The sequence below is a fragment of the Podarcis filfolensis genome (genome assembly GCF_964270895.1).
Source record: "Podarcis filfolensis genome assembly, chromosome: 12".
In the NCBI taxonomy this organism is placed as follows: Eukaryota; Metazoa; Chordata; class Lepidosauria; order Squamata; family Lacertidae; genus Podarcis; species Podarcis filfolensis.
Window position 1 is genome coordinate 48277654 of NC_139614.1, and position 14020 is coordinate 48291673.

General features: G+C 47.2%; 1 long non-coding RNA gene across 1 annotated transcript; it reads right to left on the bottom strand.

The window, feature by feature from the left end:
- Positions 1-4928: 4928 nt before the first annotated feature.
- LOC310746365 lies at positions 4929-6712 on the bottom strand. Its single transcript, XR_014540674.1, has 3 exons — positions 6486-6712; positions 6330-6399; positions 4929-5237 (listed from the first exon to the last, which is right to left on the bottom strand). It is a non-coding gene; the product is annotated as an uncharacterized lncRNA (long non-coding RNA).
- Positions 6713-14020: the final 7308 nt, after the last annotated feature.

A 14020-nucleotide genomic window follows, 5' to 3' on the forward strand; every position in this document is an offset into this window, starting at 1 on the left:
AGCGCCAAGCCTGCAGGCGCCCAAGCCACCACATCACTCCCAGGAGAGACGCATGGCTTGGGCACACTGCAGACCCCGTGGTAAGTGCCAGCCCCTGCAGTGTTGCACCCAGTGCCAGCCGCATTTCATTTTCATTTTTTCATTTTTTATTAGAAATGTTATTTCCAACATAACATAACCCCCCTACCCCACCCCAGTACAGAAATCCACCCTCATTAAACGCGAACATTTTGTTGCGTTTGTTGACTGAACTAAAAAATATCGTGAGCCCAATTTTTAATCTTTTTAAAAAAAATTAAACTCATATTTTTGTCATTTTGTCACCCCTCCCCCTCAGTGATGACACCCGGGGCAGCCAGCACCTACCGCACCCCCCTTCCTCCACCTCTGGTTCTATCCACCCGTCTTTAAAAAAAGGTACACAAAATCTGACACATCACTCACCTCCATCACAGAATCCACGTTGATGACTGGTTTACCCAATTTCTTACAGCACGTTTTACCACGTCTCCCACTTTGCTCCTCCCCTGCCATTAGCAGGATAACCGGCCAGGATAATCAACTTCCTGTCGCATCAGAAGCCACGATCTGTAAGCCAACAATGAATCACAGCTTAAGGATGGCTAGTGACGGGGGCTTGTTAGGGAACAGCAGACCATGAGCAATAGAACGAGTAGTTAAATCTTTGGCTTTGTTTACACTGTTGTTTACTTTGCACCAAGTGCACTCTCACTGCTGGCTTGGGAAGCAGTAGACACACAACGTAACACACAACCTGTATCAATCCTGTGTCTACTTGGTTGTTTCTTAAGAGAGGCTGGATCTAGACACATCAAAGAAGTGTTTCGGTTTAAACGCATTGCGAACTTTGTATGAGAAATCGGGTTGGCAAAAATGGAACTCCACAGCGCCATCTGGTGTCACAGTGTTAAGAACGCATAAACAACGCACATAAACTGTTTTTTCTTTGCCAGTGTAGCTGAGTCCAAAGACTGTGTTTCGATGTGCTCCCCTAGCCCAGCCCGAATCCACATCAATCCGAATTGAGAGATATAACGACGCAGCTGCATTTTAAAGCAGTAATGTGAGCACAGCCTCCCTGGCTTCGTTTACCCAGCTTACATCCCGGGAGGAGCAAAGTGGGAGGATCTAGGCATCACTGTGCACCAGCATGCTGCTCATTCGCACCCAGGCGCAGTAAGTCGTTCCAGGTTTTTGCTACGTGTGAATTTAGCCGCTGCTTGTACAGGCTCACATGTCAGGCCATGTGTGATGAGGGGAGAGCAAGGCAACACCATTGTACCACAAGCAGTATTTCCGGAGCTGGCCCAACTCATTTCTTTGCCCTAGGTGAAGGGCAAGATGGAGCAATCCCATGACATACCGTATTTTTCGCTCTATAAGACGCACTTTTTCCCTCCTAAAAAGTAAGGGAAAATGTGTGTGCGTCTTATGGAGTGAATGCAGGCTGCGCGGCTAAGCCAGAAGCCAGAACAGCGAGCTGGAGCGCTGTGCAGCGCTCCATCTCACTGTTTTGGCTTCTGGGACAGCCCGTGAAGCCTCCGCAGGGCAAGGGGATGAAGGCTCCCCGTGCCCTGCAGAGGCTTCACGCAAAGCTAGACCAGCTAGAGGGAGCGCTGCACAGCGCACCCTCTAGCTATTCTGGCTTTTGGATAGTCCCCGTGAAGCCTCCATAGGGCAGCGGGATGAAGGCTCCCTGCTGTCCTGCGGAGGCTTCGCGCGGCTCTTGCGGGAAGTGGGGGGAAGGGACAGAGCGCACGACTCTGTCCCTTCCCCCACATCCCAGAAAAGCCCCCAAGAACCGCGCTCCCTTTAAAGAGTGCACAGTTCTTGCGGGAGATGGGGGAAGCTACAGAGGGCAGCTTACCCGCGCACAGCCTCTTCCGGGCAGGGGGAGCCTTCATCCTGCTGCCCGGGAGAGGCTTCAGCGGCTATCCCAGAAGCCGGAACAGCAAGAGGCTATCCCAGAAGCCAGATCCCTCTTGCTGTTCTGGCTTCTGGGATTCAGATTTTTTTTTTCTTGTTTCCTCCCCCCCCAAACTAGGTGCATATTGTCATCTGGTGCGTCCTATAGAGCGAAAAATACTATACAAAAGGTAATTGGAATGGCAATGGAATCTGGCTTCCCTGCTGTTGATGGGACAGCAACCACTACTGTAAGTAAGAAGAACAAGCTAGCTTAGATGGGGCTTCTATCCAGCCTGATTTCAGCAGGGAGAGGGCACCCTATAGGCACAAGGTCTCGGTGGGCCCCTGGGCATCAGGCTGGTGACCCCTGGGATACTGTTGATCATGAAGGAAGAGAAAGGAAGTGGGGACTGCTCCGAGGTTTAAGAATGACTGGAACGGGGGCTCTGTCTGCTCGGTCAGAAACAGCAGTGACTCTCCTGTTTCACTTGGAGCAAGACAGAGTATGGATGCACATTCCATTCGTCAGAGCAAAACCGCTGATTACACTGTGTAAGTTGAGTCGGAGGACTGTCTGCAAAACCAGATGAGTTAAAGGAAGTTCATAAAAGGCTCCTTCCCGCATCCATCCATATTCAGACCATGTCATCTTGGGTATATATGCTATGTTTAGCAGCAAAACCGCTCCTTGGCCCCCTAGTCAGCGCTGGAAAGGAATCCAGCAGTATCAAGGCACGCAGTCTGGAATGAATGGAAACAGATGCTTATGAATCAGCTAACTGCAGTCTTTCGCGCAGGAGAAGGGAACGATTATTTCTCACTTCAGCAAAACATTTCACTTTTTCTTCTTCATCCTTCCAAGCAGCCTTCTGTGTTTGTCAGACACCCACCTACCCTCCCTCAATCAAAGGATCTTAACAAGGTAAAATGCAAGCAGGTAAACTTAATTAAATGCCAGATTACAAATCAATGTGCAATACAGAATTCCTTAAAATGCTCATCCAACAATGCCGTAAGTACAAGCCCTACCCCACAGAAGCAGCTAACTTAACCGCCAAAATCCTGGGTCAATAAGAAGTATTAGCCCGGCACCTAAAAATGGACCATGATGGTACCATCCCGCAAATGGATGGCCACTACTGAAACATCCTGTCCACTACTTTATGGAAATTGTTATTCCTACAATGGTCTCCAGCTCTGAGTTTATGTATATTTTGATTCTGCAACACTGTTGGATTAAATGGGATGTCTTGTTCCAGTATGTAGGAAAAATGACAACAAAACAATTACTGGGGGGGTGGGGATCCTGTCTATGTGGCTCCACCCTCCAGACTTACCTTGGATGAGACAGGTGGATTGTCTCATCCAGGCTTGGGCAAGTGCTGTACCCCTGGACCTGGTCACCACTCAGCATGCAACCAAGCTGCAACCAAGTTCTAAGTATGTGAAATGATATTTGCTCACCTTCATCTTCCAACTTATCAGTCATCTTTCTTTTTGTCCCTATGTGATTTTTTTCAACAACAACAAAACCTGCAGTTATTTATAAGACTCTTCCTACTTTGAAAAAATAATTACAACAATCTTCATTCCATTTCAGTTGCTAGTTTGCAAACAAATGTTGCAAACTAAAAAGGAGGGTTGCTTTTTGAAATGTGAAACAGCCACTGGCTGTTTCATTTCATTTATTTGCTCCTTCATTTTGTTTTCAATTTCACAATTTGGGTCCCATTTCCTCATTTATCTCTGGTGTAAGCAAGAGTGATGTTGACCAAGACCTGTTTATATACTTTTACACTTATATCCTTTGGCTTGTGCTTAGATTCAGCCCCTCAGGAATGTATTGTTAGAGATAGACAAGGCTGGGCAAGAGGCCAGTTCGCTGCAAATGAAGCAAGAGCTTCCACCAAAGTAGGGAACAGGTTAGATTATTACGAGTGTGTGTTGTTTTTCAAATTCCAACAACGCAACAATATCCCTGGGAAATGGCTGGCTTGACTGGAATTGGCTGCTGGCGGTAACCCTTTCCTAAAACAGCTGTACCAGCAGCCATGTATGTGCCCCGCTGAAAAGGGTGCTTTATAATTAGAGGTACCAAATGTATTATCCAAAATCCAGTGAGGAAGATTTGTGTATCAAATCAACTTTCCATTTTTGTAATAAGTACAAAAATAGAAGAGGAACGGTGGTGTCCAGGAGTCCATAATGGGTTTTCTAACACATTCAATGCATTGATCAAGTAAGTCCACAAAAGCTAGAAGCCTGCAAGTGTGTGTGTGTGTGTGTGTGTGTGTGTGCATGCCATGAGGCTAGAAGCTTGAATTTCTATGTTGGTTGTCATCTGAAGCCTGCATAGAAATGCAGGTATTTATAACCTCTCGACTGGCTAGGAAAAAACATTTCTACCCAAGGACATAGCATGTGGGGTGCCAGGGGCTTGTGGCTCCAGGCGCACAATTTTCAAGTGGGCGCGAAGCAGGCGCCCCCACCCAGGTGCCCCCGGCATGGCCTGGCCTAGTGCTCCTCTCCGCCTGCTAAGGGCCACATTGGCCAGCCAGGCAGCTCATTGCAGCTCCGCTTTGCTCCGCTGGGGGTGGGATAACTCTGGCAGCATTAGCTGGGCTGACACCCTCTGCCCGACACATACCCACCCGCCCTGGACGTCAGCAACCAAGGCTATGCCACTGCTTCTACCAAGTGGACTGGTTGAGGAGAGAAAGAAGCACCCACCCATCCCTTCTCTGCTAGCCTTCTGCATGTCCATCCTGGTCATAGAGAAAGGACTCTTTCTTCCTCAGCAGCCAACACAGAACATATTACACTGATCCTGGCCCAGCTGCACCGGCTGCCAATAGTTTCTGGGCCCAATTCAAAGCGCTGGTTTTACCATTTTACCGCACACATTTAAACAATGCACATTCTGTTTCCAAGCAACAGGTTTCATTTCCCAGGTGGGTGTCTCTGTCCTTAGGTGGGTGTCTCTGTCCTTCGGCAGGGTAGACACGCACGAAGGTTCAGACATTCACGTGTAACAAAACTTCTTAACAGCAGGAGACTAGAGCAGGTGAGATGATACTCTGATGGCTTCCCAGTCAGGATTTCTCACTAGTCTGAGCAACTTGGAGACTCTGCTTCTGGATACTGACCTCCTCTTGCTTTTATCACATGGGATAGACTTGCACTGTGCAGAGGGCTAATCCTCTAGGAAAGTTAATTCCAATGGCTGGGCACTTCATTGTTTATGATCAGCTTAAGAAGGGGCTTGAGACTGACTGCTTAGGCCTTTAAAACATTGCTGGCTCCACTTCCTAGAAAGAACAAAAGATCCTTTATTGTCTGCAGAAGACCATAGCACTCCTAATCATCTAGGATTTGGCCCCACAAAACAGGAATCAGAAGTAGTTTTATCCTCTCTCCATTTAAAACTTAATAAGGTTGTTTGTTTTGTTTGTAAACATAAATAGTGGTTTTGTCCAAAACCTTTTGCCTCTTGAAAGCAAAACAAGGCAGGATCAAATGCCATTTTTTTTTACCTCTTTTATTTTGTTCCAGCTGCAATTGAAGCTTGCCGTGGGAGTCTAAATGCTTATTCACCAAATGAAAAAGAAGCCAGATTAGCCAGAGGTAATGTTTGTTCAGTCAAAACTTCAGATGCAAGGGAACTACTCTTAATACTGTTGTTATAGCTGTCAAGTGAGAGGATAAAAATTTCTCTAGACTCTTGTAATTCAATAGCCAAAAGATCTTTCTTCAGTGAGCACTGTTGGCTGAAAGGTGCTTCCTTAAATTAGCACTGATGGCTTTTGATGGCTGGTGGCAGCCTGCTACTGAACACACTCTAGTTGTTTTGGTGGGAATTTGACAGAAACAGATGGAGAGAACCTAGTGAAGGAGGCAGAAATCACATTTTGTTTCCTCCCCAGTTAAATGCTAAAGAGCCTTGTAGGTGTGGGAGGGTTTCAAATGACATGTTATTTGATTTGGGGGAAACCAACATGGGTTAAAACCCAGCAGTACTGGTCTTGGCTGTTGCCTGCTTCTTCATGTTCATTTCCTATTTTTGTAAATATAACATTACATAAAAAGATAATCGAGACTGTTCTCTCACAAGGAAACTGATCCTTTACAGAGCTGCCCCTGAAACTTCCTACTATTGGGTGAAATGGGAGCAAACCCATTTTATTATATCGATGGCTGAAATAGCAATATCCAGCCTTTAAAGTGAGTAATTAGGGTAGACAGCCAGCTATATCAGATTGGTGCTACAGATTAATGCACAGCTGACTGCACTAAGGCATGCATTTTATTTGCAGGGCTGATTTATGGCATGGACCTACGAGCCACTGCATGACATGGTTATTCAGACTCGCTGCTTGGATATGTGTTCCTGACTTCCTGACCTGGAATGAGGCACAGCTGGGACTAATTTGGCTGCCTTGTCCTCCTGGCCCTCCAGCCTCTCAGTGGCTCCTGCAAAATAAAGCAGGAAGAAGATTCTTCAGCAAGCTCTGCTCAGAGCAGCCCACTTGCCCCATTAACCAGCCTAGTCCACCCACCTAGTGTGGAATGTGTGGGTCGATTCACACGTAGATTTCCTCACTTGATTCTTGCAACATCAAGTGATGATTTGCGTCTGTGAATTGGGCTTCCTCTGCAATAACTTGACAGACATAAGAACATAAGACAGGCGTCCTCAACCTTCGGCCCTCCAGATGTTTTGGACTACAATCCCCATCATCCCTGGTCCTGTTAGCTAGGGATCATGGGAGTTGTAGGCCAAAACATCTGGAGGGCCAAAGGTTGGGGGTGTCTGGCATAAGAATTGCCCTGCAGGATCAGGCCCATGGTCCATCTAGCCCAGCCTCCTGTTCTCTCAATGGCCAACTGGATGCCTATGGGAAATGCACAAGAGGGACCAAAGTGCAACGATGCTCTCTCTGCTTGAGATTCCCAGCAACGTATTCAGAAGCATACCGGCTCCAGCAGAGAAGCTGAACGCAGCCATCAGGGTTAGCAGCCTTCTTCTTCATCTAGACCAGGGGTCAGCAAGGTTTACCTCGCCTGGGCCGGTTCACTCCAGTGGAGATCCCTCCGTGGGCCGGATTGCGCATGTGCATGAGCGCACCCAATTTCCGCCATCTGCGTCCGCACAGATGCAATTTTCAGTGCCACAGAAGTGAGTCCCTGCGCCGTGCTGTGCTGGTTTAGCACAGCGCACGGGGACTTGCCAAGCGAGCAGCTTGGTTTGGGGGTGGCTCGTGGGCCGGTTAAACGACTCCCGTGGGCCACTTGTGGCCCATGGGCCTTAGGGTGCCTACCCCTGATCTAGACTAATCCTCTTTTAAAGTCCTTAAAGTCAGTGGCCATCACTGCCTCTTTAACTATGCAGTGGATGAATTAACTACAGTGATACTACTGGTTACGAACTTAATCCGTTCTGGAGGTCTGTTCTTAACCTGAAACTGTTCTTAACCTGAGGTACCATTTTAGCTAATGGGGCCTCCTGCTGCCGCCATGCTGCCAGTGCATGATTTCTGTTCTCATCCTGAGACAAAGTTCTTAACCCAAGGTACTACTTCTGGGTTACCGGAGTCTGTAACCCAAGGTGTTTGTAACCCAAGGTACCACTGTACTTTCTTTTCTGTCCTGAATATTCCAACATTCAGCTTCTTTGGATGTTCCTAAGTTCTAGTATTATGAGAGAGGGATAAACCCATTTCATTATACACTTTCTCTGCACCATGCATAATTTTATACACCTTTGTGTATGTCACCTCTTACTTTTTCTCTGTATGAAAAATCACTTTGTAAGCAGATAGTTCTCCTAGGTTTAATTCCCAGAACCATCAGGTAGGACTGAGAAAACTGAGTTGTTGGCATCCATCTCTCTTGATGGACAACGCAGTGTGCCTCCAGGGGTGAAGTCAAACCACTGCATTAGCAGCACCCAAGTGACCTCCCCGGGGATACAAGTCTGTACAGTGTGTATGGACCTCCTGGGCTGCCCAGATAACAAAAAAAAAACACAACAAAAAACCCCCTCTTGGCCTGGCTGATGTGGTCCAAAGGAAAGCAGAGCAATATGTTTGGCACCAGCTTGGCTACAGGAATTGCTGGAAGGAAGCGTTCAAGGTGCCACCCAACCTTCTTAGGGACTCCATTCCAGATTTGTGTAGGGTTTACTCCTTAGCCTTTTCTTCTGAAGATATCCCACAAAGCAGCGGAGGTTTAGGATCAGAGTCTTCCTTTTCCTAGATGGGCTACCTTCCCATCTAGGAGCCCCATCTGCCCCTCACTTCCCTCTACAGCTCATGCAGAAACCATCTTATTGACCAATGGACCCACCACTGGTCTCGTTCGGTCAATCTGCCTGAGCCTATCTTCACATGTAGAGGAAGTCCCTAACTCACTGAGGGTTTGAGATCCATTGGCTCCCTTCACCAGGTTTAGCCAGCCAGTCAAAGCCATTCCTGGAGTGCGGGCACTGCCGCATGCTAACAGCTTCTAGGAGCCACAGGTGAGAGCTGAGTGCAGGGTGGGGATCAAAGGTAGACAGTCTACCCCAGAAGGAGCATGACATGTCCCCCACCAGAGGTACTACCTCTCCCCTAACACCCCATACACCCCCAAGAAAACTGCAGTGCAGTGCAGTCCTCTGATTGGCAACACTGAGCTAGACTGACACATCTGATAAAGCCCAAGTTCTGATCCGGCCAAAGCTTCTCTTGCTTGTCCTCACACTCCCCATTGCCCTCACGTCTTGCCTTCCTTGGAATTCCATATTGTGTGTGTTCCTTTAGCACCTTGAGATACAAAACTTTCCATATCACTTATATACCGCAAGGCATTATGCATTTCCAAGAATCTGTTGTTTAAATCCTAGTAAAAACAGCGAAGAGTCTTGCGGCACTCTTTCTGCTACAGATCCTGGTAGTTTCTGCTATTTAATTCAGCTTTCTTTAGGACCTTGTAGAAATCTGAGGGGTGGTATTTGATCCCCCGCAGAGCGTGAAAAGACGGACAAGTTATGCTCTGCACAACTGTATTAATCTAAGAAACAGTGAAAAAGTTTTGGGGGAGAACTGGGTAAAAGGAGAGAGAAAGAGAGAGAGGTTTCGGAGTCCTGCAGGGATCTTGGCAAGCAGTTCAGATGAGCCTTCTTCACACACAACTGAAGGGGGTAAGAACAGGAGACAAAAGGCAGCTAGTCTCTCTAAACAGGAAGACTTTTAAAAACCTTTTTTTTCTCCCTGCAGTGCTGCAACAGCCGCCCCAATGAATTATGCTAAACTCGGACTCAGGATCTGCATAGGCACCTTCTTATTACAATGCAAAAAGCCACTGGAGAAAGTTAGGATTTAGGAACTGCCTGAGAGTCCAGGCAAAACTATTTGGCTCCATTAACCCAGCAATCTGTCACCCCCTTTTCTTTCTTTCTTTCTTTCTTTCTTTCTTTCTTTCTTTCTTTCTTTCTTTCTTTCTTTCTTTCTTTCTTTCTCTTTCTTTCTTTCTTTCTTTCTTTCTTTCTTTCTTTCTTTTTTTCCCCCCCTTTTCTTTTTCTTTCCCCTTATCATGGAAGGAAATGAGATCTGCCTGGAAATGAGTTTTGCGGTTACTAGATTGCTTTGCTCTCTGGAGTTTGTGTCCTCTAGGATTTTTCCTTCCACCCCCCTGGAACAATGTGAAGAAGCCTGATCCTACAGCGCGGATCCCTGCACTTTCTGATTTTAATTTTGTTTTTTTGCTTGTTCGCCTGGCCGTAGTTTGTGCGTAAAAAGATAACATTTTTGGATGAAGCTTCTCTGAAGGCGAAAGGGGGTGTGCGTGTTTGCTGATTTGGCTTCTTTCCAACGACACCAGAGATCATGAGCAAGAGGATTTCCCCTTGGGGTGGGGATTTGAACTGAAGTAAGCAAGCAACTCTTGTGTGCTGTGTCTACATGTAATAATTATATATATATTTTGAAAATCTGCGAGATTGCTAGGCGGAAACATGGGAATGGTGCCGTGTGGGAGAGCTGGGGGTGTGCAGACTTGATTTGCCTTATTGTTTAGAAAATGAATTATGATGTAGCTTTGTGGAGAAATGGACAGAGGCGCGAGAGAGATGTGACTCCCTGCGGGTGGGAACCTTGCACAGTTGGGATGGGTGCTTCTCTCTGGGGACATTTCACACGGATTGCTGTGGGGGCTCTTTCTGAGGGAAGAAGGCAGGCGCAGCTCGGGTCATGGGGGTCACCGTGTGGGGCTAATTCGCACCCTTGTATTTTGCTCCCTCATGATATTACGACCAGCCTCACCAATCTGGTTCAGAAACCCCTCTTCATTCCTACAAAAAAGGACCCACTCCCCACTGAGGGGGTCTTGGGAAGGCACCCAACGTGTGGCACCCAAGGGGGGAAGAAGAGAAGAGGTTCGCTGAGGGAAGCGGCAGCCCAATAAAAAACCCAAACGCCGTCGAGTCGTGGGGAGTTGTGTGACCCTGGAGAGGAGAGCGATGTGCTGACTTTTGTTTTTTACACACGAGGAGGGGTTTTTTTTTCTTCTTTCTGTCCTCAGGATAGGAAAGAGAAATACATAAATTCGTGTGTGTGGCGGTGGCGAAGGAAACAGTTGGCGTTATAGGGGAGCCTTGGGGGGTCCTGAGGGGAACTTTGGAGAAAGCGAGAATGCTGTGAGGAGGGGGCTGCGTGAGGGGGGACAGGAAACAAAGCGGAGAGGAGGACTGCAGGCATATCTGCGGTGCGCGCGCAAAGGAAACAGGAGAGACGCGGGGGGTGGGCGCTGCGGATTTGGGTCGGGGGCGTTGCTAGTTGCGTGTGTGTGTGCGCGCCCCCTTTTTTCTTCAGAGGGGGAGGGGAGCGGGCAGGATCTGCTCCGTATCCTGTGGGCGAGGGTTACAGACAGATCCCTGAGGCTTCTCTTCCTTTTTGTTTAAAGAGGGGCCGTGAGGGAAGTCCGGGGGGGGGGGTGTCTTTTTAGAGGAGGCGAGGGAAGCCTCAGCCCACCCAGACATGGGGGGTGGGGAGGCGGTGGCGTGAGGGAAGCAGCGCAGACATGGTTATGGGGAGGAGTTGGCTGTCTCCCTTTCTGGGCGAGGCAGGCGAAAGGGGTCTTGGCTGCTCCCGGAGTTTTCCCGCCCTCGAAGGGGTCCATTTCTCCACACACACACCCCCCCCCCCACTTAGGAAGGTTAATATCCTGCGGTCAAAGGGGGAAGCGATTCCATAAGGAAGGCCTTTTTTGGGTTGCTTCTCCCCTGGCCAACCCCTTTCCCTGTGGATTTGGAAACTAGAAAGGCGCTTTCACACCTGAGGCTTAGGCTACAATCCTGTACTCTTTAAGAGTTAGGAATAAGCCCCACTGAGTTTAATGGGTTTGCCTATTCAGAAAGCATGTGTAGGATTGTGGCATTAAATTGAGGTTTAGGGGATACCTGAGATGGAATATAAAATATCTGCACCACCTTGGGCGTGGGCCCAATTTTGAAATAATTTTGATTTTAAAAATTAAAGGCTTTCATGTAGGGCAGGGATCGGGGCACTTGTGGGCTTGCAGATGTTGGAGTCCATCATCCATAGCTAGTGTGGTCTATCAGGGATGATGGGACCCTGAGAATCATCCTGCTCCAACCGTCTGCAATGCAAGAATATGCAGTTGCCCCATACAGGGATCAAACCTGCGACCTTGACATTATCAGCACCATGCTCTAACCAACACATAAATAGCACACGAGGCAGCCTCAAAGACAGTGTTGATGTTGCACATAGAATCATAGAATTGTATAGCTGGAAGGGACTGTGCAATTATTGCTGCACCACTAGGAAAACCCTCCTCATAGTTGCACGTATATTACGTCTCTGTTCCTAGAGTGGGTGCAAGAATCAAGGCTTGAAATACAATTTACAGCAGGAGCGGCTAAACTCTGTCCCTCCGGACAATGTTTGATTTCAACTCTCATTATCCCTGGCCATTGGCCTGGAGCGTTGGGAATCCACCAGCATTCAGAGGGCCACATGCTAGCCTCTCTTTCTTTACTTCTTTACTGTAAATTGCATTGCGGGTTATTTTTAAATGAAAGAAAGCATATAAATACTGTAAGAAAGTAAATAAATGTGGTTTGAGGAGGAATGTGCTAAGCTTCACCCTGTGGCCAGTTTTCATATTGAACCAGGCTGCATTCAAGATAATAGGAGCACTTCACTGTGGTGAGAAACACAGGGCCCAGGAAGCTGCCTTATACGGAGCCAGACCATTGTCCCATCTTGATCAGTATTGTCTGCACTGACTGGCAGCAGCTCTCTAGGGTTTCAGTCTCTCCAATCCTTATCTGGAGATGCTGAGGATTGAACCAGGGACCTTCTGCATGCTACAGCCCCTCCCCCGGGGGAGTAAATTACTGCCATATGATGGAATGGAAAGATGGATGGAGCCTTATCTGTATGCTTTCCTTTTGCCACTTCTTCTGGCTGCTGAAATAGGGCTGCCAGGTGCTTCACAATTTACTGTTTTATTTTTGCCATTCCCAGGCAGGAAGCAAACTAGGAAGTGTATTGAGTTCTTGATGGGCTGTGATAGATTTTGCTGGTGGGCTGTGTTTGGCTTACACAATTTGTGTAGGCAGAGTTTGCTATGACAAGCTTCCCTTTGGCTTGGAGATATTAGCCCAGGCAGCTTTGTGCAGATTAAAGACAAACCCCATGGTATCTAGAGACTATTTTCTCCTGGGATCAAGGCGTTGGGGGGCCACTTGCTGGGATAAATAACTGCCACCCCTGCTGCCCTCCCACTGAGATTTATTGCAGAAATGGTTTTGTATGTGTATTTCCACAAAGGAATTTACTAATCTGAGGCAGCTCTGTGCCCCCCACCCAGCCCACATATTCTCAGTATCCTTTAACCTTTGCCAAAGAATTCCAAGCATTTTGAAAACCTGGATTTTTGAAGCAGGGTAAGTGTATGCAAACTAAGGATATGCATAATATTTGCAATGTCTATTCTGGTCACAGAATTTGATTTTCTTTGGCACAACCTTTGGCACAACAGCCGTGGCTGTTATTAAAATGACAGCAGCTAGCGTCAAAATAATTTGTCTTCCCTTTAGCTTTTGGACACTTGTGAGTAGCAACCACTATTTGCGATGAGGGAGGAAAAACATATGGAATAAACTACAGTTTGTTGCTTGAACTCTTAGCCATAACTATAGCCCTCCATTCTCCAAGGTCTGGCATGTGATGTAGGTGCATCATTCAATATAAGTTTGCCTAAACTCTGCAGGGCAGCTTCCCAGACTCCAGATTGCTAAGGAACCCTGGTAGCAAAGTCTCCTCTCCTTTTGCATCTGAGAAGAGACATGCCCAGAGCAGTGAAAATCACAGACAGCAGGGAAGGGGAAGCAATTATGATGTTTGTCTGCATCTGATATGACTGGATGATCGGATCATTCAATCACACCTGATCAGCAGAATTACCTGTTCTCAAAGAAGGCACACCCAGAGCCTCAGACAAGCCTCCTTTAGGCGCAGTAAGTACCGGTAGTTCATCTGAGTCATACCAGAACGCTCTGGCATACAATTTGGGAATAACTGTAGTAGAATCAAGGAACTGTAGAGTTCTATTCTGTTTCAGCTGAAAGTTTACATGTGGAAAAACAGGGTCACTCCAGTGGGCTTTAGTCAAAAGTCTGGCCGTGTTTTTAACCAGGCGAAGTTTTCAGATATTTTTTCAGGGTTTATTTTCCAGGGTTATTCTCAAGTTACAATAAACAACGAAATGTTTAATATAATGGGTTTACTCATGGGGGAGGCGCAGGGGTTGGCCAGCTTAATGGTCAGGTTTTTGGCTAATATGGCTGTGTGCCTGAGCAATCTAGTATCATTTGTTATTGTGGTGTTGTTGCTCTTATCATTATTAATACATTTTTTTCACTTTTCGTAGAGACCGCAGCATCCCCCAACTGTTTGTTTTTGCACCAAAGATGATCCTTGGAGTTGGCTTGATGCAGCCTGCTGTTTTAAGGTCTACTCCTGATCCTTGTTTGGCTTGGACCCCATGAGACTCTCCACCCCAGCTCCTGCCTTGTTGTGGAACC